This window comes from Taeniopygia guttata, chromosome 1A (assembly GCF_048771995.1).
Source record: "Taeniopygia guttata chromosome 1A, bTaeGut7.mat, whole genome shotgun sequence".
Taxonomy (NCBI): Eukaryota; Metazoa; Chordata; class Aves; order Passeriformes; family Estrildidae; genus Taeniopygia; species Taeniopygia guttata.
Window position 1 is genome coordinate 66,313,230 of NC_133025.1, and position 25,982 is coordinate 66,339,211.

General features: G+C 39.1%; 1 protein-coding gene across 28 annotated transcripts in view; it reads right to left on the reverse strand.

Annotated features, from left to right (window-relative positions):
• Positions 1 to 25,982, reverse strand: part of PLEKHA5 (pleckstrin homology domain containing A5) — a 163,467-nt gene that overhangs the window by 71,606 nt on the left and 65,879 nt on the right. The window contains exon 1 of one of the 28 annotated variants that reach the window (XM_072923792.1): positions 15,046 to 15,233. The exons of the other annotated variants lie outside the window; for them this stretch is intronic. The gene's annotated coding sequence lies outside the window, so the exon portion shown is untranslated. Of the gene's footprint in view, positions 1 to 15,045; positions 15,234 to 25,982 lie in introns of those variants that run through there. 28 annotated transcript variants of the gene reach the window in all.

A 25,982-nucleotide genomic window follows, 5' to 3' on the forward strand; every position in this document is an offset into this window, starting at 1 on the left:
TGAAAACTTTTTCATTACTCATCTAATTAGTGCATTTTTGGCAGTCATTTACCTGGTATTTTGACAAGGCGCCTCAAAATACTTGTGCAAGGTGTAGTGAAGCTTGATAATTATTTTCATAACCCTCCCACATAACAGTAGGTTAAGGCATTTGTTTCAAACTCTTATCTTGCAGAGCAGAGAGAGTTTTATTCAAACCAAGCTACAGTTTGATATTCACAATCTTCAACATCCAACCTAGAAAGTTGTTCAGTTATCCATAAACTTCTGGCTACACACACACAGATTTTCATTTATTATACTACAATAATCTATACATCACCAATAAATCTCAGGGGGAATAAAGCAAAAAACTTATTTTTTTACTGAGAACTCCAATTTCAACTTTATACCATGTCCAATGTGTAATTCAGAGTTTCAACCCTGCATATTTTGTGTCTGTACTTTATTATGTGGAAAGAGAGTGATTCATTTTGACACAGCCAGCTAGAAGCCAGTGTGTTACCCTCTTCCTTCTCCTTCCAGTTTTTCCCATGTTTTGATAACCACACACAAAATCTTTTGCACTTTTCTTCCTAAAGGCCCTAACTGACTCTTACTATTTTACGATCTGTATTAATGGCATGTTAAAAACTAGAGACCAAGACAGGAAAAAATTCCCTGTGTATTTCATTACTACTCATGAGCATATTCTCCAGACTTGGTATGTGGTACAAACTATTCCTCATTAATATTTGCTTCTGGAATGCGCTGGGCTCCAGAAATCTACACTAAGATGACATGAGAGAAGCAATTCAATGCAAAATAAAGCATAATTCTTGCATGTATCAAGATAACATTCTGTGCTTGATTCCAGTAGTGGTTTTATACCTGTCCTGAAAGAATCAAACTCGAACTAAACCAAACCAACAATAAATGTGAAAACACATGACCCTAACCACAACAAAATATCCTCACCTGGGTAGAAGGTCCATTTTTAGATATCTCAGTTCAAGACTACTGGTATCAGCCAAACAGCACCACCTTAACTTGACCCTATTTCTTCAGAATTTTCAAACTTCTCCTTTCCAATCCTTTCCTCTGAAAGCTGCAAGCTTTGGCATCATTTATAAGGCAGCACATGGACAAGCCCCCAGAGCAAAAGGATTTATCCTGTTCAGGTTAGTAACGACAGTAACCTTGAATTTGACTCATGTTATTTGCCTTCTTATCTACTCTCTTTCTCCTTTCCATCCTTTGAAATTCTTAATCTCTTCAGAAGACAAGATTATTTTACTTATTTTATAGAACATGTTAAAAAAAACAACTTCATAGTGTAGTTTTAATCTCACTATATGTACAGTCAACAGCAATCTTTTTGTTGGTCTAATGTGATTCAAGGACTACTGGAAAAAAAAAAAAGCCCTCAAATATATCATTCAGAGATATAATTCTATTTGTAAGCAGAAACTAAGCACATCATGCCAGGTGCAGAGCTTGCCAACAGAAGTCCTACACAAACAGGTTTCTTAGTTTTCTATCTTTTGTTTTCAGGACTGCTGACCCAAAACGCTGTGTACCAAGGTTTTGCTCTAACACACGTTACACAAGTCAGGCAAATCAAAATTCTGATCAGTTTTGCTATTTTGAAGTCACTAGCATCTCTGTCAGTATATTGCATAGGAAATTAACTCAGATAGCTGCAGTTGGAATGGAGAAAGGAGATACGCAATCCAGTTGTACAGGATGATGCACACAGTTAAAATGAAGGGTTAGACCATTTTTCCTTTGGGACAGAGCGGTTCACTCAAAAGTGGCAACAAAGATCAAAGTGCCAGGGTGGAAACAGTTGGTTTTGGGGTCTCTCCATTGAGTGATTTGGTTGAGTTCCCCGTCCTCTTAAAAAAAAAGAGCTGGGCCAGAGCTCCCGAAGACACATCTGGTTTTCTCCCACTCAAATTAAAACTAGACGCCACTTCAAAGCTTCTCTCATGCCCTTTCTTTGTAGCCTTTATTTATGTGTTCCTCAGTGCTAAGGCCTTCTCATTTGCTTATTGTCAATGTGGCCATCAAAGCAAAGGCTGAATACAAACAAAATCACAAAGCAGGACCCAACTTTTCAGAGGCCTTCCACATCTTTAATTTAGAAACACTGTCCCTTTTGACAAATGGGCACTGAAGAACACGTTTCAGACGAATGCTACACCAAATATCTGCTTCCTAACATTTATTCTATGTCTTAAAATCTACAGACTGGCAATCTAATCTCTATTATGGATACACACAATCCTGATATAGCACAAATATGCTGAGAGATAGTTCTTATGAGAAGCAGTCTTATGCATTTTTATGGCAAAACACTTGAAAAGATAACAAATAAGGTAAGAAGACCAAGATTACCAGAGCAATAATGTCATTCTCTCTGCATTAACGCTGAATTTCTGCACTGGTATTTAAAGGTAAGGTTCAACTGGATAAAAACATAAGACAAGTCTAGGGCAGATTTGTTTGGCTTCTGTGAATGAAGCCCTTCATTCCTCACCTGGGCAGGGGGTTTAATCAAATCAGCCCCTTTTACATTGTGTGCTTTCTTTGTAGCATAAGAATATCTCATTTCTAACAGCAATAAATGCATTTACAGTTACCTAACTAAGGGCTGCCTGAACTTGGAAAAAATGTAAGTAAATGCAGTCCCTACACAACTGCAAGCAAGGATGTGGTCTGTGGCTATACTGCCACTTCTGTTTTACTGAATCTGTAATGCCACATTTTACAGCAAACAGCAAATGCAAGCACTTTTTTGCCAGTGCTATCATACCCTAGAATTATATGAGCCTTTTTTCAATTAAGGTTTTTCAACAACAACTTTGGAAACGGGGCTGCGTGGCTCCGCAGGGAAACATCTGAGTGTGGTAACTTAACATCAGGGAGCCCCAGCAAAAGTGGGGGTGAAGAGACAGCCAGTCCCAAAGTGCTGACAGACCTGTAACACATCCCATACGCTGCTAAGAACAAAGTGTTTCTGACCCTTTGTGCGTGCACACGCTTTTGGGGAGCTGCAGACAAAATTCTACTCATTTTCCTGGCAGACAATGTAACACCTCAAGTGTAGTTACTGCTGCCACCATTTTTCTGGGCTGCTCAGAGTTTATTTTTTCAGGCAGCCTGCCAGTTCTGTAAGACTTTCCTTTCAAATCCTCCTCAGTTACAGTTATAGCAGCTTTGGTATCTTTGCTGCTGCTGTAGTGAAAAGCATCTGGACATTCTATACAACTGACTGCACTCCAGCTTTTATTTTTATTTTCCAAAAGATTAAGCACTGCTGCCCCAAAACTATAAACCTTCCTCTCAATGGGACCACTCTAAACCCACACTCATATTCCAGTGACAATACTCATATGAAAACAGCCTTTTCTCTCTCGAGCAGATATGACTACCATGCTCTCATTTCACATTTCCAACATAAAACTAAGTTTATGTAAGCAAGAGCAAAAATTTAAGAAAACCTCTTCCAAAATGCTAGGATGAAATACTTGCTAAAATAACATGTACTCTATTACAGATTGAGGTGGTGTTAATATAAAACTCTTCTTTCTAACCAATCACTCCATTGTCAGAAAAAGTTTGTTTTCAGGGTTCCCAGAACTTTTTGGGAGGTGTCTTTCATTCTGCAGGTAACATATCTGGGAATTTGTAAAATACTGTGACTCAGTAAGGGCCACAAAGCCATTGTGGTAATTTGTGACATATACCTGCCCTGTGTCATCTATTTATGTAACGTTTCATTACATTTAAGACCCTGGGCACGGGGTCTAATTACAGTACCTTGACAGTGGCACTGCAGATCAAGAAAATTTAAAATTCTGTAAGCATTACTCTGTAGTAAAAATGCCTAATGCACTGTTTGCTATTTGAGGTTAAGTTCAGGAGAATAGTGAACTGGGGTTTAGAAGGCAGAAATATCTACAAGCCCCAGAAATCCAAGGATCCTTCAAAGGTTATCTCCCCGAAGAGATTCCAAGAACTGGAGTTAACAATTCTGAAGTGAAACCCCACAATTTGTTTTCTAGAGAGAACCAGGTTTTGGAGCAGTATTGTTCTGCAAGTGGTTTGTGGAGCAGAAGCACCACTGGATTCTCCAGCCTGGCTGCTGCCTCTTCCAGGACACTCATCATCATCTCTGAGATGAGGACTGGAAGGAAGCAAATGTCACACTCCACTTCTCAGCCCTGCTGAGGCCATACCTGGGGTGCTGTGTCCAGTTCTGGGCTCCTCAGGACAACAGAGACATGGAGCTGCTGGAGGGGATCCAGTGAGGGCTCCGGGGATGGTGGGGGGACTGGAGCATCTCTCAGGGAAAGGCTGAGGGAGCTGGGGCTGCTCAGCCCTGAGAAGGAACCTCATCCCTGTCTGTCCCTGAAACGGGCAGGAACTGATGCCCAGGTTCCACCTGTACACAAGAACCTCCACCCTGTGGAGCAGGATTGCCCAGGGAGGTCATCTTCCTCTCTGGAGAACTTCCAGAACCATCTGGACACAATCCTGTGCCCTGTGCTCTGGGGGATGAACCTGCCTGGGCAGGGAGGTGGGACCAGATGCCCCAGTGTGGTTCCTTCCAGTCTGACCCAGTCTGGTGTGCTGTGAAAACTGACAGCAGATGTCTGATCAGCTAATTTTCCAAAATCTTGCTTCCCTGATGCAGGAGAGACACTGCAGCCTCTCCTGAAGAGGTAGAGAGGGTAGAACTAGTAAAAGCTAAACCCACATTCAGTTAAAAAAAAAACCCACAAAAACCAAAACCAACCAACACACAAAAACCAAAAAAAAAGCCAAAACCCCAAAAACAAACAAACAAAAATGCCCCTGAACAAAAAAAAAAAAAAAAAAAAAAAAAAAAAAAAAAAAAAAAAAACCAAAAAAAAAAAAATCACCCCAAAAAACAAAAAAAAAAACCAAAAAAAAAACCCCAAAAAAACCTAAAAAAACCCAACCAAAACTGTTCCAAAACAAAGAAAAAGCTGTCTTTGCTGTTGGAGTTACACCACTCAGATTAGCACACTAATAAATTGGGATATTTAATTGATAGGGGTTAATTAGAAACCACTAATTGGTATTTTCTCACACATACAGTATTAGAGATTTTCAGAACAAGAAACAAACCTGACTTGAATTTACAAATGAACACAGATTGCATGAGCACACTGTACAACACTATCAGAAGAAATTCATCACACTAAGCAAATTAGAGATAATTGAGCTGTCTTAGTCACCCCCCCCTCTACAAATACAAGCATCAAATTCAATAAAAACTTTTAGCAAATGCTTTTATAGCTACATAGCAACTTTTACTGTTTTCAAAGCTCACTAGATAGAAAATTATCTTCACCACATACCACTAAGCTCAGTTATGAAAGCCTTGGCCTATTTCATTTATTAAAAGCCTAAGTGAGATGTGCTCTTGAGCAAGCATGAGAAATAGAAATTCAGAAGGCAGTTCTGACTTATGCTTCCATTTCACTGTATGAAAATTAGAGATATTTTACAAGAGAAAGCAACTTTAATGGCAATTCCTCTTAGCAATTTTAACACATTTTTCAATAATTATATTTTGAAAAAAATGCTAAAGATACTCCTATGAAAAGTGAATGCAGACAATTTAAGCAGTTTAATACCTACTGAAGTGGAAACAGTTATGCATTTGTTCAACAAACTCCTCCTATAGAACTGTAAAAGAGCTCCTGAATTTATTGAGTTACAAATCAAATAGATCCATAAAAACACGTATAATTTCAGTGAATTACTACCTCGAATTCAATAGCAGAATTTCAACAGACATTTGGTAAAACCACAGTGTTGCCTTGCCTCTTAAGTACATTTGGATCAAAAAAGCAATATTCATTAACATAAGTACCTAAATACCATATTTATCTTTGGTGACATTTTTATCTTTCTCTTATTTGGTAATATTTATCATTACTCAAGCTGGTTTGCTTTTTGTGGTTTTGTTTGTTTTGTTTTTTTTTTTTTTTTTTTAATGAATGGTGGGTTGCTTTGGTTTTTCTTTGCACTTGGTATTTTCTTAAGATTGTGTAAGTCACACCTATCCTTTAATCATCTTAGCTAAGGTTAGACAGAAGTGTAACAACATTGCACTGTCTCCAGAAAGCTACACAACTTCCATTTCTTGATCACTTCAGATACCTGGGAATTGGCATAGTCACCACATAATCACACCTCTGGTAAACAGACATTTTTATTAAATAAAACCACATTTCTATTAGTAATTCAGCAGAACTTTTAGAAGAAAACCATGCTTATAAAGCACTTATATCAGAATATATCAGGTCATAACTAGACCCTTTTTAAAGCTGCTGAGAGAGAAAAATGGTCTGGCAAACTTCTGCCAAGTCACTGTCATCTGGAAAATGATTAGAAATCTTTCTTTTAGCAATCTGACAGAAGAAAGTAGCTGAAATGTTGGTGCACCCACTTGTCTATCAGTTATGACTGTGGTACCTATTCAGACACATCCTGCATTTCAAGCTGTCCCCCCCAATAGAGCCTAATTTGGAAGAAATAAGCACTGAGATCGAAATTTATAAAAATAATTATTTTATAAATGAACAGTCATCACTAAAGCTTTAATCACTGGCCTTCTTAAAGCCATTGTGAGGATTTAATTGAATAATCTTGGTGGTCCACTGATAGAGCATATGCAAATATGTGCAGCAGACCCCAGAGGATAATTAATTGAGGCTTACACCATGTGTGGGCTTGCATTCATCTCAAGACAAAAGAGTACAAACTCTATTAAAAATATTCATTGCCTGTGACGTGAAGTTCAAGCCCAGAGACACACGGGGTACAAAGTGTGGCACTGAACTGGAACACTGAACTGTCACTTGTCATCCCAAGGTCCCAGGGCACAGCTGAGCCTCGCTTAGCTCTCCTTTCTTTCAGTTCATTTGGGTGCAGCTTCAGGAGCTGATCAACTCAGAAAAATAATAATATTATTGCCTTAGAAGAATAGCAGCAAGTTGTTCTACAAGTCTCCAAAAGATTAAAACATCAGCAGCAAATAAAATTGGTCTGGGGATTTGTTTGACGTCACAAGTAGATCAGAAATTATCTCAGGATTTTCTAGGAACCCTCACATCCTTTACAACTGATCCCGAAACACCCACACCTAATGCTCATTTGCTCCTAAACCAGAGTAACAATCCTGGTGCAGATAGAATGTATTTTGTTTTAGAGGTGTGGATGCCAATCAGGCTTTGTGGGGGAACTTCAGGAACTGATCTAACTGCAGAGAGGCCAGGTATCCCCTCTTTTATTTAATTTTAAATTCAACACTGCCTATTATTCATCTTGTTAACTTCGAGTATTTATAAAAAGTAGGCAGGCCTCAACTGCTTTTGAGCAAAAAAGTACTCCTTTTCAGGAAAAGCATCCTTACACTCTCCACAGAAAAACAGCAAAGAGTATCATATTTAGACATGGTGCAACATCAACACAGGTCCTTACCAGGCAGAGACCATCAGTACAGATGGTCCCAGCCTCTTCTCAACAGTGATGGCTCACTGCTGCTGTGGCGAATTTAGCTCTGATTGTCAGAGTTAAGTGAGTGTCTGCATTAATTGTTGGTGCTAATACCTGCCAGCAATTAGTAAAACCAGCCCTGAATTCTGTGCTGCTTAGTGCTATTGATCTACAGCATCAACTCCTTGCTTTGATGCACATTTCTGGGGAGCAATGTAAACCCACAGAACAAGGAACGTTTGAGGGAGTTGGGGTTGTTTAGCCTGGAGAAGAGGAGGCTCAGAGGTGACCTTATTGCTCTCTACAGCTCCTGGAGGGAGGTTACAGACAGGTTGGAGTCAATCTCTACCACTGGGCAGCAACGGGTAGAACAAGAGGACACAGTCTCAAACTATGTTGGAGAAGGATTAGGTTGGATATTAGGAAAAAAAAATTTCACTGAAAGAATAATAAAATACTGGAATTGTCTTCCTAGGGAGGTGGTGGAATCACCATCTCTGGATATGTTTAAAAAAAGACTGGAGTTGGCACTTGGTGCTATAGTCTAGTTGTGGTGTTAGGGCATAGCTTGGACTTGATGATCTTAGAGGTCTCTTCCAACCTCATTATTCTGTGATTCTGTGATTCTGACAAGAAACAGGCTGAGAAACACGACACAGAAACAGGCAGAGCCAAATTCCACCAGAAACTGGAGACTGGTACCCGGCCCTGTTACCAGACTCAAAATTGGGAGCATTTATCCAACAGCAGCATCCTGTGCTGCACCCAGAGCACAGCCAGCAGGTTGAGGGAGGTGGTTCTGCCCCTCTGCTCTGCCACCAAGCTGGTCAGAGGGATGGAGCTCCTCTCCCACAAGGAAAGGCTGGGAGAATTGGGATTGTTCAGCCTGGGTGACCCAGATGAGGGTTCCCAGTACCTGAAAGGAACCTACAGGTGAGATGGAGACAGGGTCAGGAGAGTAGGTTTAGATTGGATATCGGGAAGAAATTCTTCCTTGTGAAGGTGATGAGGTTCTGGCACAAGTTATATTCAAGAGAGGCTGCCCCATCCCTGGAAATATCCACAGCCAGTTTTGGTGGAGCTCTGAGCAGCCCAGTCTGCTGGAAGGTGTCTTTGCTCATGGCATGAGGCTGGAATTAGATCATCTTTAAGGACCTTCCAAACCAAACCATTCTGTGATTTTATGGTTCTACAGTCTAGATGCACTGGTCTTAACATCCCAAGGTTAGGCAACAAATTCATACCAACAAATGCAAAAAACCCAAATAACAGACCCTCTTTCAAACACAGTTTTAGTTTGCTTTCTCTTGATCTGTTACTATATGCATTATCAGAACTGGCAGGATCCTCCTTCTGTTATGTTAGTTCAGAATACACAGAAAAAAGTTAGTTACGTTATAGTAGTGTTAATCAAATGGTGCTAATATTCAAGATTCCTAGCTGTGCAGAATTCTTCCACATCACTCAAACATGTTCTCCCAAAATTATCTCAAAAATGCAAACTTTACTACAGAAAAGTAGTTAAAAGGATGCTCCCATATACAAAATATCCACAATAAAAGTTATTTTGAGAAAAATAATTGATTTTTAGAACCAGCCTACCTAACAAATAGCAAAAAAAAGCCATACACTAAAAGATTAAATCCTATTTCCTTAATTAATGTTTTACTTCTTCCCATCCCAATGCCAAGTTTCTTGTAAAACAAATTAAAACCACAATTTAGACAGATGGTTGGAGAGGCAGCAACACCAATACTCACTATCAGGTAAGGAAGCAGAGCAGATGAAGAGTAACACTTTCTCTCTAATTAAAGCAATTTGCCCTTTTGAAATTAAGAACAAAAATCTGTATAATGGGTAAACAAATGAATTAAAATGTTATCATAAATACATTACACTAAAAGATTTGCTTTTTAGAAAGGGCTTCTTGTACACAGTCAGGTATTTTAAAAGGAGACTTGGCCAAAGTATCACAAGAAAAACAGCATTTAGGTAGCAAGATATATCATCATTCAATTTACCAGACAAAATTTTCGAGCCCCATCTGATCAAGAGTTTACATCTGCCACCCACAGCTTATATGCAGACTGTCAATCACTTTGATGCCTGTTGGTCTCATATAATCAAACTGTTGGCTCTAGAAGTCCAGAAATTTCCATTTGACAAAAAGTATTTCTTGGCTGCCTCCCCTTGTATTTTCACATCTTCAATTTCAACACCTACACAGATTGATGTGCATTATCCTTTTACTTCATAAATGCAGAGGAACAACTACAGTTTATTTACAAAGTGAACTGTCAGCACATTTGACAGCTCTGCAGGAAAAATACCCAGCAAAAACTTTATAATTCAGTAGTCCCCTAGTTTTACATCTCACAACTGTATCCTTATCTCACAATACAACAGAAATAACAATTAATATTTATTAAAGACTTTTGCTGAGCCGGCGACACATTCTGCTTCAGCAAATGGCACACCAGGTTGTGCTTTCCAAGGTTAAACTGCAGCAGCAGAGAAAACTACAGGAGAACACCTCTTGAACAGACATGATGCCTCCAATGACCTTCCAGTAAATTGATATTTCAGTGACAGCCAGGATCTGAGAGTTGTTTTTTTTTTTTTCCTCAGATGGTTTTTTCAAGCTCAGGGTACAGCAAAGTAACATGGAACTGGCTTTTTTGGCAACAGCTGACTATTGTGTAAGAACATATTCAGTCTCAAGCAGGCAAGTGTGACTTTTTAATGTGTTTTTAATGTTAGAGCAGTTCATCTGTACCTGACATTTCTAAGAGTGCAACTATATGGTAATGAAAAATATCCTGGTGAAGACTCAGTTCATTGAGAAACCTTATGGGAAGTGAAAATCATTTTATTTCATTTGTGTCAGAGAAAGGGGTCAGGGACAGAAGAACACTGGGCTCACACTCAACATCAATCATTTAATGTGATTTTAAAATGGGAAAGAAATCCCCAGGGAAAACCACCCTCTGTATTGGGTGGGAACATTATTTTTTATTGACTTCTTTAGGAACTTGTTTAAGTTTTTCTTCTGTTGAATCAGGCTTTGGAAACACTTTTAAAGGACTAGTAAAATCCTATCCAAAGAAGTCAAATGAACTGCTGTTTACCATATGGAGTATTACTCAATTCTCTCACCAGTAGAAAACATGAACATAAGGAAGAGATTTGCAAGGCAGGGAACATTCATACAAAACCCAGAAGTGAAAACTCATTCCCCCACCTTTTTTTCTTTCTGGATTACACATTGTATGTGGAAAGCAGATTTTAGGCTACATTTCAAGACTATAAACCAGAGGATTTGTAAAGGAATATGTTTTTACAGTATCTCTCACCTTATAGACTCTTTGCAGAATCAGCAGCTTTAGAGATGTTCCAGATCTATAAAATAACTATGCTGTGCAGAATTTTTACAGCTCTCCAGCTACTCAGCACAGTTCTACTTGTTATGTACCTTCTGACATTCAATTGTTTCTGAATGGTTTTCTTCTGGCATGCCAAATCTCCTTGCATTCTTTATGGGGGTCCAGCCTTTCTATTTGTGTACTCCCTTTCCTAACTCCAAAGCCTGGCAAGTTTGAAGATGTATTTATGGCCAGCAGGTTTGGAGTAGCACAACACTTTAGAATTGGCACAAAGAGGAAAAAAACCCAACACCCCTGGCCATTCCTGGCTGAAAAGACCAGCATTTATTTGTTTCTTTGCTTTAAACTCAGATTCCTGGTGCCCACTGGAGCTCCAGGCACTATAGAGCTCATGGAACAGGAATCACAGACCACGTTTAACTCCTTATCAGCCTGGTTTTGTTCATCCTGCTCTGATGAAGGTGGCAATGAAATCTCTAGAACAGGCTACTGGCTAGAGCTGTATGGACAATGATGTTACTTTTTAATGGTGGACATCACAATAAAAGAGTCCCTTGAAGACAGAGCCCTTGAAGGTACTTTTGAGTATTATTCTCCTCCTCTGCAATTTGCATAAATTCATAAAGCAATGAATTTTAACAGCAGAAGGCTATGAGGGGAAAAAAAAATAAATACATCAGTTCACCAGCAATTCCTCATTCCACATGAAGAATGGGGACTAAAATAAGTTTTGCATGTTGAAAACAAACTGTCACTTGAAGAACTCCTCCATGGAGCAGGAATTTAGGGAGTTTGACCAGACTGATGCCTTGGGCTGGGAGGTTTCCCCATGCCTGCTGTTTAGATGGTGTGCTAACACCCAACATCCTCTTGATCCATGCCTGCCTCAGGCAGGGACTCTGAGGATGCTCTGCCAATGACAAGTCAGCAAAACACATTTGCCACCATCTCCTCCTTCTTCATGCCTGTGTCCTGGAGGTAATTAAGGCAAAACCACCCAAAACCAAACAATTCAGCCTACTTCATGCATTTTAAAGGAGCAGAAAATGCAGAAGACAAAATACATATCGGTCAAACAACGTCAGGTAAAATTTATTTTCAGTTTTGTTTGGAGAGCTCCAACCCTAGAATGACTGGCATTGCCTCATAAATGAAGTTTTTAATGATTTAATGCCAAGCTAAAAGCTTGATTTCATACTATGTTATGTTATAAAAGCAAACATGGTCTTCACAAAATAAGTGTTTTCAGTGTTTTGCAAAAAAGAACATTCTAGAAAGTGAAAACAGACCAATGTATGAGGTAAATAAAAAAAAGTTAAGTTCAAGCAATTAATTCATCAGCTTCCCCAAAAGCAAGTATGAACAAGCAACAGTGCCTTGCCATGAATGTTGTACATTTTTTTCCTCATTAGGCAGAAGGTATTTTGAGGTAAAGAATTTGTTCTATGATAATGGTGCTAAACTACTTCACTGCTCAGGTGAAATCAGAAATTTTTCCCTTCCTCTCTCCACCTGGCAAAATAAACACCACACTCCAAGCTTTTGAAAATTTTTGTCTGCATGACAGCTTTCACTTGTTTACTGCAAAAAATCTGTTCCTATGGCTAGGTAAGGGAATCTGCAGGTGACAATGAATGTTCCCACCTGGTGTTCCAGCAGGGATTATATTTATTTAGATAAAACAGGAGTTTCAATACCAGAAGAACAACATATAATCCACTTTCACCAGTAAAATAGGCAGACTGATACACCTGGCTCAGTTTAGAAGCAAAGCCAGAAGTTTCTTTCAATCATGTAGCTCAGTAACACACAGCTTTAAATATATCAATATATTCCTCTTCTAGCTTATGTGTAGGTAGCCACACATTTAAATGAAGATATACTTTAAGGTTCAAAAAAACCCTTGCTCTTATTTAAACTATATCTTTTTCTCCTTAAAAAACCCAAAAACACCCAAAAAAACCCCAAACAAAACAAAAAAAAAAAAAAAAAACCCCAAAAAAACCCACCCAACAACCCAAATCCTGAAAGAAAATGGGAAATGTACAAGCTAGAATGTGACTCCTATGGGCTGGAAAAAGTAACTGGAAAATTCCAGCTATCACCACACTAACTATGGCTCCAGTCAGTTAACCAACAAACCCAAAAAGTTTCATATTAGCAGCCGTGATCAAGCTAACATATGCAGTAAGCATTTCTAGACCTATACTTAAGAAAGGCCCCTCATTCCATTCCCTTTTTTTTTCTGGAAAGAATTTAAGCACATTATTATGTGCTTAACTGATAAACTTAAATGTATAGCTGCATGGGGGTTTTTTTGCTAAAGCAAAGCAGAAAATTAGAAGTTTATGTACAATCCTAAATTCCTGTCAACAGAACAGCACAACAGATATTTGTGCCATTAAATCTATACAATTCCAAACCTCAAATGCTACCAGCACCTCATTTTTGTGCATAGCCTCTCTATTTATTTCCATCTAATAGTACATTCAATATATCAAAAAGCACAGTGCACTTTAAAGATCTTTGAAGACAGTTTGATATAACTGCCCATAAAAGCTATTATGGCTAAGCTCAAATCACACTAAAAAAATCCAACAAAACAAACCAGTGATAAAAGTCACATTAAATTTAACTTATCAGGCTTTAAGAGAAAAAAAAAAAAAAAAAAAGGTACCAAGTAGGTAAGATAAACATCTCATTAAAATGAAACATTAAAATTTATCTAAATTCAACATCAGAATTTATTTGGGAACTAAAATGACACAGAAAATAGTTTTTCTATTCACAACAGAATTTAAAAAGCTTTTCCCACAGCTCATTGTTTTTAGTTCTGGGTTGGGAGCCAAACCACCCACATGAAGAGTCAGAGCTACAAAGGAACTTCAATGCTAACAGTCATCTTCCAAATCACGTAAATCATAAATGTTACATCAATTCTGCATCTGCAATATATCACCACCACACTACTGTACCACAAGAATTGCCAGTTGCTGCATTAATGAAATTACCCTAAGCACAGGTTTCTGGAAGCTGATGTATTACATCCACCCACAGCTCTGATTCAGACCATCCTAATTCAGTCTGGAGTTATTTCCTGATGAAAATCAATACCTAACTTTTACTGAGATGAGCTGCAGTATTCCCCAGAATCTTCAAACAGATGAATAAGACAATTTTTGCATTTACTCATCCATCAAGACTTGTCAACCTTAAAGGAACACCATAAGAAACCAAAACCAAAGTGACACAGCAAAACCCTGGGCTTCCCTTGCTAAATGCTTCTCTGGAGATAAGTGTGCTGTAATTTTCTAGCTATAAAAAATAAAAACCCTCTCAAAATTGGAAACTGAAGAGTTCCAAGCACCACAGGACTGCAGCACTTTTACAATTAGACTTTTAACTGCCAGCGAGGAGAAAAAGAGACTTGTATTTTCTATTTCTCCTATGAAAACAATTACCATGAAGTGGAAACTGAAGTGTTTTTCAGTTATTTGAATCCTAAGCTCGACCAGATATTGTTTTGTGGGTTGGCTGTTGTTTTTTTCCGAAATGGTTTTTATGCTGACAGATTTTGCAGCTCGGTATACGATATCCCTACAGAAACAAACATCCAGCTTTGCAGGTGATATACACACAGATAGATACACTGACTGGAAATGTACTTTGTTTTCTGTTTTGTGCCCTCCACAAGCATCTACAACCCTCAGAATTACATCTGAAACCTGGCATCCAGTTACACTGCCATATGAGCTGTGTGTTAAAATCAGGTACCTTACAAGTGCCTATTTGGAAAGTACTTCCCATTCAGCATTGCAAGCTAATTAAAAAAAAAAAAAAATCTTAAATTCCTGCTACATTCAATCTCTATGACATGATTTAGCAGCCAAGCATGTCTAAATAAAAATCTTGGAAGTCAGACACAGTTACAGTAAGTAATAAACACAACTTCTACCCACAATTAGGCTTCCACTTAAAATCTTAACTTGAACATTAACAAAGTTGTATTCTGCTTTGCATGTATTTTGAGTTATTGAGTGCTGGATTAAGAAAAACCTAAAAAAGAGCATTTTTTTTCCTAAGTGGGAGGAAATGCTTTATTTCTTAGGAAAAACAATCATTAAGATGTATAAGAATTACTCACCTGTCTCCAGAGACATTAATTCTTTACCACAAGCTTGACACACAAGCAAGAAAAGCCACGTAAGGATGTGAGGATGTGTTCTCTTGGAAGCTGTTTCCCAATGAGTACTGCACAAGGCTGACCCAGAGGAAAAGCAACTCAGCTGTCAGGACTGCTAGACTCTGAGAAAGCTGATACCAGAGTGATGTCACTTATTCCTGAAATGTTACTGCAGTCCAAACTACTGACTCTCTCCCACCAATAAAATCTCATCCTCTACATGACAGAAAACAAAATGTTTAACTACAGGATTAAGTTTCAACAGGAGATAATAGCACAGATTTTAACAGCACATCTCAAGCTTAGACAAACTATTACAGTCAGAAAAAAGTGAAGGAAAAAAAAAACCCAAACCACAAAACACAAAAAAAGCCCCAGATGTTATCTAAATATGCTCTTCTAATTGTCTCTAACCTGCAAAGATTTTCTTTCTGGCAGCAATAGCAGAAAATTCATGACCTCTGCCAGGTCACCTTTCTCCCTTTTTTGACTTCCTTCTGCCCCGAGGTTTGCCCCACAATGTAAGTTCAATCCTCAGGATTTTGCCCAACTCCACTGGGAAACATTTTTTTGGGATGGAAATAAAAAAAATAATAATGAGCAAAAACCATAATGCTTATGTGCTAAAATCAGGAACTTTTAATGCTGAAATAGATGCATCCAAACTACTAATGCAGCATGGGAAGCTATAAACACTGCAAAGAGCACCACAGAAAGGAAAGAAATGAACCTAACAGGCACTGCAGGAAATTTCTATACGAGAAAGAAAAACCAGGGACTAATACTCTACTTTAAAAACATAAAGAAAGAAGGAGACAAAGAGCATTAATAAATTATTTGGTGCATAAAATTCACTTTTGCAATAGTAAAAAGCAGAGTTGCAGTTGAAGGGATGTCTGAGGTCTTCTACAAAATCCCAAATTTTAGACTAGAGCGCAGAGGTCTTTCATATTAAAATCCTGAACATCAAAGATTATCTTCATGAATATTTTCAAATTAGCATCACACACATCTTTAAATATGACAGCCCACAGATTTCCAACAGTCCTGAGCCAAGAGCATCCTAAATTAGAGCTGGTTAGCAATCAACGGGGGCACTGTGTGGGCAAGCACCACCTTCAGTCAACCACACTGAGGGCAGTGCAAGCCTTTCTGCACAGAGAAGGCCTGGATTTGGGACATTTATTAGTGAAAATATGTGAGCTAAAAAGAGACAAGTCTTGCAGAGAAAAAAAAAAAAAAAAAAGAAAATTCACAAGATAAATCGCTACTTTTAAAAAAGTGATGCCACTCGTGCAAGATGAGAAATTCTAAGGAATGCATAAAGCAACCAACTAGAGGGAACACAAGCCTTCAAAGCAAAGAAATGGCAACTCAAGTTAGAACAACAGAAAACATTCTTCTGATAGGACTGGGAAAACACCCCAAAAGGGGCAGGCAGTCAGAAAAGGCTTAAAGTGGGGATTGAAACCTGAGTTATCCCTCAATTTTCAGTATGAGCAGAAGCTGGGGGGCAGAAGGAACTAGAAATAAATGCAGGGTACAACTGCTGTGGGGGCCAGGAAAGAAGTGGTTAAAGAGAAGCAGCCAAGTGCTCCAGCAGTGCCCAGGACACTCCTGCCAGAAGCCTGTTCAGAGCTAATGGGTGAGATCATCAAACCCTTCTGTGGCAGAAAGAGGCTGGTTCCAAAATCCACAAGTGCTAAACCCCGAAGGCAAGTGACCTATTTTGAAACAATTTCAACCTTCACACTTAGAATAGCAAAAAATCTGGGGCACAAAACCTGTGAAATGCTGTTTTCCGAAAAAAGTATGGAATGGGAGACTTGAGCCAAATATTAACAATGCAGAAATGAGTTAGATAAGGTAAGAGTTCTACCATCAGTCATGTGCTAAGTGGTCAATATTAGACACCATGCCTCCTTCTCTTGCTTGATGTTTAATTTACAATACTGATCCACAGCTTGAAATGAAGTTTGCAATCTTCTTTTTTTGATAGAATATGATAAGTTTTATAGAAGTAATTAATCTCCTTAAAGCCTCTCACTGTAAGAGCTGTGCTATTTCCAGAAGAATCTAAATTTCATTAATAGCCTCCAGGCCTAGTTCAGTGTTAAGACTTGATGAAGCATTAGCACATGACATTGGAAGACAAAGATCTACCAGTTTTGAGACACACAAGCTTACCAGAATGTAAGGGTTGATTTTGAAAGAGGGAATTTTAATATTTAATTACATGGGCCTTCTATATTTTTCCAGTTACCAATTTCATTTAAAAAACAGTTATTTCTGAAGGCCTTCTAAGTGAGATTGCAGTCAGTACTGAAGCACCACAGTTTTCAACAAAGACCTTAACATCCTAAAAATGTAAGACAGCTAAGACTAATCCTAACAGTCTAAATCAGAATAGGACAACGGTACACACTTTGTCACTGTTGAACTAGAGAGTTACAGACTGTTCCACTAAACATAATTTGCTCTTTTCGAGAAGAATTCTGTTTTTTTTCAACCAAACCAATACAAAGACAAAACAACATAATTGAACCTAATGAGCAGGGAAAATAAAATTGTTCTGGGCACATATGTACAGTCAACCACATGGCAATATTACCTATATTTTCCACAGAATTCAGGGGTTTATGTTTATGTCTAACTTACTAAGATCTTTACCAAGTTATTTTACAAAGGTCTTCAGATATTTGATTTATGGGACATGCTTCTGTTAGTTCAACAGGCTGCCTTATGGACAGTCAATGTAAATGCTATAATATACAAAAACCTTAGGTCAAAAAGATGTAACAGAGGATGTAAATCATCTTTGCTCATGCAAGGATGTCAGATGACCAAGACTCTTGGTGGTCATCAAATTCAACCTCATGCTCAGAGATAAATCCAATACCAGAACAGACTGCAAAGGCCCTTGTCCAGTTGAGTTTCAAAAATCTTCAAGAAAGACTTGGAATCATTCTCTGCTCAAGAGGCTTGAGGTTTTTACTACTATTATTATTTTAATCTGTTAGAATGTGCTTTATTGCAGTTTATGACCATTGCTCTTTTTACAGTTCTGAGGAGGGTCTGCCTCATTTATGTCTCAGGTAGAAAGATATGGCTGGGGTTCTGTATTCTATTTTCCCATCTGTTAGAGGTGGGGCAGGTATCTTCTGTTCATTGGGCAATTTTCTTTATCTCTTCCACATCCAATCCTCCCTCCAGGAGATCTCTTCTGTTAATGGGCCAGTGAGTGTCCCTGCATGGCTGAGAAAATTCCATCATCCCATGGGGAGATGCTCTGCCCAGAGGGAGGAGCCAAGCATTCCTACCTGGATATAATCTGACCTGGGAACAGCCCAGCAGCCTTTGCCCACTGCATTCCCAGAGGAGCAGCTTTCTTCCCCACTGCATTCCCAGGGGAAGCCCAGGCCCATCTTCACCAGCCCTGGAGCTCCAGAGAAAACTCCCCCCCTTGTGCAGGATCCTGCTCCAGCAGAAGCACAGCTGGCACTGCAGGAGGGCTGAGCCACCATGGGATGGGACTGCTGCCACCATCCTGACCCACAGGGGGTCAGGTCAGATTCTGACTCTGGCAGTGGTTTGGTTTTTCTTGTATTATTGCATTTGTATTTTTAATTTTCCTAGTTAAGAACCATTATTCCTATTCCCTACATCTTTGCCTGAGAGCCCTTTAATTTCAAAATTGTAATAATTCAGAGGGAGAGGGTTTACATTTTCCATTTCAAGGGAGGTTCCTGCCTTACTTAGCAGACACCTGTCTTTTCAAAACACGACAATTTATAAAGTCCAGGTGGTTAATGAAAGGCTGCAGTTCAGTGCCTGCTTTTGTCATCTCTTTAGGCTAAACAGATGAATCCCCTTCTAGCACAGCGCATCTCCTGGCCCTGTAGCCTGCTAGTGCTGGACTGACTCGTGCTTATCTCCCATTCTCTCTCGCACTGATGTGACCAAAACCAGACAGATTATTCCAGAAGAGATGGCAATAATCACCATTCTCCCCTCAATAGTTAACCTTCATCCCTGTTACAGCACATCATCCTGCTTGTCTCCCACCAGTACCCGCAGGCCATTTTTGGGCTGCTGCTCCTCCACCTAACACACTGGCCTTTGCTCAACTCCAGCCTGCTCCACTCTGCTCACACCTCCAGCCTGCTGAGCTCCCTGTGGGTGACCACCCTGAGCCCTCCTCCCAAGGGTGCTGTTATCCAGGAACTTGCTGATGCTGCGCTCTGCTTGACTTGCTGATTAGGGAAAAAATAGTTTCAACCCAGCAGCAACTCCAGGAATTGACAGAATTAACAGAATTCAGGCTACAGGGCCAGGAGATGTGATGTGCTAGAAGAGGTTGAATGGATTTATGTGTTTAGCCTGAAAAGATGACAAAAGCAGGGACTTAACTGCAGCCTTTCATTAACTTAATGGAATTTATAAATGAGACAGACTCTTCAGAACTGTAAAAAGAGCAATGGTCATAAACTGCAACAAAGTACATTCTAACAGACTCATATAAAAATAGTAGTAAAAATCCCAAGCCTCATGAGCAGAGAATGATTCCAAGTCTTTCTTGAAGATTTTTGAAACTCAACTGGACAAGGGCTTTCGCAATCTCATCTGGCATTGGATTTACCTGTGTGCATGAGGTTGAACTTGATGACCACCAAGAGTCTTGTTCATCTGACATTTCTGCATAAGCCTCATTCCTGTGTGAGAACTGACTTGCTGGTCAGTGACAAAATGGTTCCACCCCAGCAGCAACTCCAGGAAAGACTCCCTGTAAACAGCCATTGATTTGAAACTTCAAACTATTGATTGCTTATGGTGCAGACAATTCTTCACCACTCATCCAACCCATACCCTGCACTCAGACACAAAGGTACCACATGAAGATACATTAAAAGCCTTGCTGAATGAATGTGGTTTTTCACTGTTTTCCTCCTCAGCTGCAAAGGCAGTCACTGTAGGAGGTAGCCAGCTTGGTCAGGCAAGATTTTTCCTTGATATATCCTTGCCGCCTGTTTCAAATTACCTTCCAGTCCTTCACATGCCTAGGAACAGTTTAAATGAGAACTTGCTCTTTAATATTCTCAGGGAAAGAGGTGAAGCTGACCAGTGTTTAGTTCCCTAGATTCCCTTACTTGCCTTTTTTTTTTTTTTAAACACAGTAATGTTTGTCTATTTGCAGTCATCAGGGTTATCCATGATGATAAAAATCACTCTCGTGGTGACATCTGTCAGCTCACTGAGCACCCTCAGCTGTTTATGTTCCTAGAATAAGAATCCATGGCTGTTTCAAGCATCAGTCAAAAACTAGTTTTAAAGTGAATGAAATATTAAAAAAACAACAAAAAGCAACCTAGGAGGGGTAAGGGTCTTAAGGCAGCTCACATCTCTCAAAACAACAACAACAAAAAAAGAAGAGTTGGAACAACAAATGACCCCATAGAAAAAACATCCCTGGTCCAGGTTGTTGGAATGCTGCAGGATCTACTGGGATCTGCCATCTGATATTTCCTCTGTATCCACAGTCTATGACTGAGAGAGCACTGAAGTGTTACCCAAACATTCCTTTAAGCTTGCCCTGCTTAGTTGAAGCTCTATACACCATGAGCAAAAATGACAATGAATTTGAAAGCAGGAATTTTGACTGCTTGCTGTTGACAGTACAGACAGAACAAGTTCTCCCAAAGGGAAAGCCCAACTTTGGCTTTAAACTGGAATGCCTTGTTCTGTCCCAAACATCAAAGAAGTTAAAGACAGGTAATGGAAACTGCATGCAGCATAAACATTACCAGTCCAGCAACCTCAGCAGGCAAGGCAAGGCTTCCACAGCCCACGGGGCACTTTTTCCCAATTACATGACACAAAAAGACATTGACAGAGAACCTTAAATGAGCTTGGGAATAACCAGGCAGCATTTAGAGTTGAAGCCTTTCTAGAATAACATGCTTATAGTTCATATACATATAGCCTTTGATTCTATGCATTGAAAATGAAAAGAAACAAAGTGAATGCTTCCTCCTTCCCAATGCTTTCAGAGGAAGGGAACAGCATTTTTACATTTGCTGCTGAAAGACCAAGACTAAAGCAAATGTGTGGTTAAAGAATGCATTAATTTTACAAACATATATACATTTCTCAGCTACAGCATCTTTTATTAAAGCAAACTACACTCTCATGCTGCTGGAGTTGCCATTAGGCAACAACTGAAACAAAATTTTTCAGGGAATTTCAGCTCACTGCTGAAGCCAACACCATCACAACCTTCTCTTCACTCAGTCACAGAAAGGTTTGGAATGGAAGGGACTTTAAAGATCCTCTGGTTCCACCCCCCTGCCATGGGCAGGAACAGCCCTGTCCAACCTGTCAGCTTTCAGGGATGAAGCATTCACAGCTGCTCTGGGCAACCTGTGCCAGTGCCTCACCAGCCTCACAGGCAAGAAGTTCTTCTAATACCCAACTAAACTTGCTTTTTTCAATTTAAAACCACTGCACTCACCCTGTCACTATCTACCTAAGTTTCTCTCTGTCCTTTTTCAAAGCCCCCTCAGCTCCTTCCCCTGCTTTTCTAAAATGCACTTCATGTTTAATCCAGAATGCAACTCTTCACGAAAGAGCCATCATAAAATCTGATTATTTAGAGATTTTATTCACTGGAAAACAGATTTTCAATTATGTGCCAGACATGAAGGACCCACAGTCTTCCACAACTCATCATTAAGGGTTGCATCTTCCGAGACGGAAGGCAGACACTTATTTCATTTTCTGAAGCCTGTGACAGTCTTCTGCTCCCCCCAGTGGCAAAAACCCAAATATAATCCACAAGGAGGCCACTGAAGCAGCATCACACACACACACATACAGCATTGTTGTCACAGGTTCTTCAAATCCAAAATTTCCAGTATGCAAAGGAGTTTTATTCTACAACAAATAAGCAACGGTCTAAATCAAGATTAATCTTCCTTTGTGCAAAAAGTAGTTGTTAATGGAAACATTTAAAATTAATCTATAACCATAAAGTTGACAGCAATTTTCTGGGGTTATGATAAAGGAAAAAATAATTTAAAATTTAAAATATTGTTGATACAAGTATTAGTAGCAATATTCTGTTTAAAAAAAGGTCACAGGAAGCTCCTGCCACACAGACATCACTTGCCTACTCTTACTACCCTTCTAATGTTTTTTTTTCTCTTAAGCTTCAAAAAGTTTTTAAAAAGTGAGCATAATAAGAATACTATTTCCTGAAAGATTAACCAAATGACTATGTAAAAATAATTTTGATAGTGTAATTTGAGGATATATATCTTACATTTTCTATATTCAAAGACTGATGGCAAAATGGCCTTATTTGAAATATTTTTTGCTTATATTAGTGGCACCTGTGATTCCTTGCCTTCAGTAAGGAATGATAAGGAAAGAACCCAGGGGATTTTTTTTATTTCATGCACTGAATGAGATGAGCCACTAAACCCACATTTGAAGGTCCAAAACATTAACACAAGGCTTTAAACATAGCATGTAAGAAAAATCAACTACTGAATGTCACTGGTCCAAACCGAACCCACTGCCCACAAATACAACTTTCATATGGTTACCCTAAAACTTAAATCTAAAATTTACCGGAGGTTTTATGCAGCCCAAAAGTTTTCCAGTATAGGTAATGAAAATCACCTGGAGGCTGTGCTGCTTTTAAATATATTTAAATGTGCAATATTTACACCAAGTCAAAGCTATCTACTAAGTTAAGAGAAGGCCCAAATGATATTGCAATTAATATGGTTCAAAATTGCATCTAAAGAACTTCCACGCTGGAGTTTTTCCTCTTATTTCCAAGTATCACTTCTAAAGCAGAGAAGCAGCAGCCTGCATTATTTTTGCATACTTCAAGTTACTTTAGAGCTATTAAGTTAAAGCCCTTGGACTGTCACAAAGTGGTTCCAGCCAGACATCACATCCCTGATTTATCCTGAGGAACCAAACAAGGAACTCTCACTGTCAGTGAAATAAGTGCTACCCACACAGAGTAATGATGTCAAACCTCGTGTCTTAGGTTGAAAGATGTGGCTGGGGGTGTGTATTCTGTTCCTGTCTCTGAGAGGTAGGGCAACCATCTTCTGTTCATTGGGCAGTTTTCTTTATCGCTGCCACAACCAATCCTCCTTCCAGGAAATCTCTTCTGTTAATTGTCTATTGAATATCCCAGTATGGCTGAGAAAATTCCATCATCCCACTGGGAGATGCTTTGCCCAGGGGGAGGAGCCAAGCATTCCTACCTGGATATAATCTGAATTTTGGAACACCACAGCTGCCTTTTATCACTGGATTCCCAGAAGAAGACCAGGCCCATCTCCACCAGCCCTGGACTTTCAGAGGAAAACTCCCCCCTTGTCCAGGATCCCTGCTCCAGCAGAAGCACAGCTGGCACTGCAGGAGGGCTGAGCCACCATGGTATGGGACTGCTGCTACCACCCTGACCCACAGGCTGCCAGGTCTATTCTGTCAGTAGGTTTTCTTTTTTTTGTTTGTACTATTCTATTTGTATTTTTAATTTCCCTAGTAAAGAACTGTTATTCCTATTCCAGTATCTTTGCATAAGAGCCTTTTAAATTCAGAATTATAAGAATTCAGAGGGAGAGGGTTTACATTTTCCATTTCAAGGAAGGCTCCTGCCTTCCTTAGCAGACACCTGTCTTTTCAAACCAAAACATGCTGATATTAGCCTTACCACAAACTGCACTGAAGCCAGCAAGTCAAGGTTTGCACAAGGATCTTTCACTACATCCATGGACAATGCTGGAAATGGGTGACCAGCAGCACTGCTCTTTGAGTCAGGAAGGGTGAAGCTCATCTTGCTGAGCTGAAATTAGGTGTGATCACACCAACGAGAAGACAAGGAATTTTAGAGTCCAGTAAAGGGGAGTAAGACTTGTTCATTGCATTCTATATTATTCTTTTTTTTTCTCTCCCCAAAAGGAAGGTGCTAAATTGGTGGGATTGGCTGAAGTGGTCAAGAGAATTATGTTCCTTAAAACCACTGAGTTTGTGAATTTTAAGACCTAACAGCTTTCTGAATTTCATTTCCATGCTTGTCTTGCAAATGTATTTTGCAGACTTTCCCTGAGGATTAAGGTGACAGTATGGCAAGCAGCTTTCTAAGGATTTTTCTCCACTGTCTTCAAATGATTTTTCAAATGTTCATGCCAGTGCACAGCAGTTGCTTAGCTTCACTGGCATGGTTTCTATAAGTACATTCCAGTCAGGGTAGGTCAGACATTTTGATATCTCAAAAATAATCAGACTATCAAATATTCACTACTTGAGCTTAAGACACATTTCCCCCAATAATTATAACAAGATTCACATTGCAAACAGTTCAGGTCTTTGCAGAAGGAATTCTGATGATCCGTATCTACTGAATATTGCCTGTCAGAAAACATTAATTGAATGTTTGGACAGAAACAGAATGACTGATAACCATCTCCAGTGTCATAAAGGACTTGGTACAGTCTGAAAAACATCTGGTTAGAAGTTATAAGCTTCTCTATTCTACCTATTGGGGTAGTTGTTTCTAACATAGAACTGACGTGCCAAAGATATTTATCAATCTCTTTAAACCTGTAAATTATAATTTCTGCCTCTAGAGCAAGGACTGTGATGTCAATAGGATCAGCAAAGGAATCTATTGTCTTCAACTAATTTATTTTCTAGATAGAGAGTAGCAGGGTCTTAATAATTATTATTCCTTATTAATCCTTCAATTAAAAAGGTTTCTTCTATTTTCATTCAATATGAGAAAGCTGCATTGAAGTGGAAGTGTATTCACCAGTCCCACTGTCTACATTTTTATCAATAAGAATGCTACTGCTGTGTGCATGAGGTCCCCCAAGTTAAAAGTAAAGAAAGTGTAGACTATTTGCAGATATTGAAATGCTTTTCAGTGAAAAAGGGTCCAGTGTTCAGTGTTCAAACTGTAAAATTTTCCTGAATGCCATAGGGATATCAGAGCTTCACAGGGGAACCAGCTGGAAAGCATTTTAAAAATACTGAAAGTATTTTTCTTCTAATATTTTCCAAGGAAACAGCTGTGCCATTTTAATTTAATCTTTTATACAAAACTATGGAGGTAGCAAGAGACAAAAAATTGAGCCTGGGAAGCTAAAGAACTTTCTGGATCAGAAAGTGTAGAAGTGTAAGAATCTAGAAGTGTAAAGGAATTACAACATGGTTGTGGTTAGTGTAAAGCAGTGGCTAAACTTACACATACAGGTATGGACACATCCCTTGCACTCACATGACACTGACATTTCTGAGCTTTTCTTCTCTTGGCTGCTGTACTATTACTTTTCCACATAGTTGTATGACTTTGTTCCAGCTTTCCATAGCTACAGCAGAAGCTTCCATAAATTTTGTGTGAAAATGGAGAAGGGGAATGCAGTCAGAGACTCTCAACATCACCTTAACACAGTTGTCAGGAAATGACACGTTACCACTCTACCAGACATGTCACTATAACATAAAATGAAGAAATTAAATAAATCTAATTCTGTTGAAGTCCCAACTGATTAATACATTTAATAGTCCTGTCTTAACAAAATTGAAACGGTACTTGGTTTCAACACAGACAAGGTAATGAAGTAAAAAACTGCATCCAATGGATGAAATTATCAATCTGAATCTGTCCTGTGAATGTGAATCATTACAGGACACAATGAGACAAGAACATATTGGTGCTCAGGGCCCTGAACTGATGAATTTAGGACCTTAAACTTCCTGTTTTACAGGGCAGGGCCATGGTAATGTACCAAAAGAGAATTTCTACATGGAATAATGCAAAGCTGGTAGCTAAGATATTGAAATAAATCCAGTTTCATGAGCAAGAAGTTTCTCTG